We start from the raw sequence: 2,482 nt of genomic DNA on the forward strand, positions 1-2,482 counted from the left end.
TTCAATGGCGTGGTTCACTTCTCATATTTCTTTGTTGAATTTTTCTATGGTCCACCTGTCTATTTGTGAGAGTGGAGTACTGCAGTCCTGCACTACAATTGCGTTGGCGTCTCTCCGTTCTTTTATTTCAAGTAGTTTTTGCTTTATGAAATTGGGTGCATTGACATTCAGTGCATATATATTTACAATTGTTTTTCTTCCTGTTGAATTGTACCTCTTACCAGTATATCATGACCTTTTTGCCTCTTCTGATTAGTTTTGGCTTGAAGTCCAGTTGGTCAGAAAATAGAATAATGATGCCTGCTCACCATCAGGCTCCAATTGCTTGGGGTATCATTTCCTATCTTTCACTTCTAGACTCTGCTTCTTTGTGGATGAGGTCTGTCTCTTGCAGACAAAATATAGCTGAGCTTTGGGTTTTGAGCCAATCTATCTATCTTTATATTCTGGTAGGAGAGTTATGACCATTTGTACTGAGCCTTATTACTGGGAACTATTAATGATTCTTCTCATTGAGTTATTATTTTTCCAGTGATGATTCCTTCTGTTTAACAACTTTTCTGGTTATCTATGTTCATTTCTTTGAGATCTTCAGTGGTATTGACCCCATTGTCTCTGTTTAGAATTTCTTTGAGTATTTTCTGCAATACTGGTTCTGTGGTCATGGATACCTTTAGATTCTCTTTGTAATAGAGGGTTTGTATTTCTCTGTATAGTTTTTTTCAGGATAATTGTTTTAAGGGTACAGCAATCTGGATGGGGAGTTGTTTAGGGCTTGAAAAAGGTTCATTCCAAGCTCTTCTGGCCTCTTTGCTTTATGTTGAAAAATCCACTGTTACTCTGATATACTTGCTTTTATAAGTTACTTGCTGTTATTCTCTAGTGGCTTTTATTATTCTTTCTTTGCTCTGTATTTATGAGATTTTGATTATGCTGTGTCCCAGTGAGGGTCTTTTCTGGTTGTATATATTTGAGATTCTAAATGTTTTATTTATCTCGATATCCATTTTAGTTTTTAGATTTGGGAAGCTTTTTGCAATGATTTCACTGAATAAGCTTTATATACCCGGAGTTTCATTCTCTAGCCCTTTATTAACTCCTATACTTCTTAGGTTATTTATTTTAGAATCTTCCAAAGCTCGCAGATCGACTTCTAATAATTTGCTGTTTCTAGAATAACATGGAATTTCTTATTCACTTTCTCACTCCTGGGACACAATAGCCCACACTCTCAACTTAAAAGAGGCACTGCTTATTTGGCTCATGGCTTTTATGGTTTCATTTGGCTGGCTCCCAGGTAGGACAGCAGGGCAGAGGCACAATGGAGAGGGGGCTAGCTGATGGCATGGTGATGAGGAAGCAGATGCAAGGAGCAGGGCAGGAGAGAAACCCTTCCAGGCCATGCGTCCCATGACCCATTTCCTCCATTAAGGCTTCATCTCCCAATATCACATTTAGCTAAAAACTCATCATGGGCTGGCCAAATAGTTCAGCGGATTAAAGTGCCTGCAAGCAAGTGCGGGGGCCTGTGATGCTGGCCTCGCCTCCTGGGAGAGCTGAGATGGCCATTGAGATTGGGCATGGTGGCACGCACCTGTAATCCCAGCACTTGGGGTGGCTGTAAACAGGAGAATCACTACTAGTCCAATCTTGTAGTGAGACCCTGAACCACCCTGTAGACCCTTCCCAAAACAACAAAAACAAAACTCATCATGAACTGATCTATTGATGAGAATCATGCCCCTGAGCCATCATCACCTACCCCAAGCCCCACCTACGAGATCATGAGGCGCGGGGGCCATCCAGACCTTAACCCTAACCCTGAGCCAGTGCCCTACTCATTGCTCTGGTCCTCAAAGACTGATGTTATCTCTCCTGACTAAGCATGTCTGTTTCTTCATTTGAGAAGTGTGCATTCATCTCAGATGCCGATGTTTGGATTGGATGTTTCAATTTTGGGGGCCTGATTGCTCTCAATTCTTTATATGTTCTAGACAGAAGTCCTTTGCTTGTTGGACAACTGGCTATAATTTTTTCCTGCTCTATGGGTTGTCTTTTCACTCTGTTGGTGATCTCTTTTGGATTTTTTTTTCAAATTCTAATTGTTTTATTAAGATTGGCCCAGCCACAATATTTTAACTGTACAATATAGTATTATGTATAAATTTCTAGAATTTATTTACATGCACAACTGAAACTTTGTGCACTTTGCCTACCCCGATCTATTTGTTTTCTTTTTTTATTTATTTTTTTTAAGTTTTATTGATAAACAGATAGAATGAGACAGTTTCAAATCAAATCGGAAGTACAGTTTCAACAAATAATACACTGCATATATTCTTCTTAATGGTTAATTGCTGTAAAAGATGTGGACTTGTGATCCTATTTACAAACACCATTAGAAAAAATCATTCTATTCATTAAGAGAATGCAACTATATATCCATCCTAACCACTTTGAATACACAGATACAAAATGGACA

Source organism: Octodon degus, unplaced genomic scaffold (genome assembly GCF_000260255.1).
Source record: "Octodon degus isolate 3935 unplaced genomic scaffold, OctDeg1.0 scaffold00001, whole genome shotgun sequence".
In the NCBI taxonomy this organism is placed as follows: Eukaryota; Metazoa; Chordata; class Mammalia; order Rodentia; family Octodontidae; genus Octodon; species Octodon degus.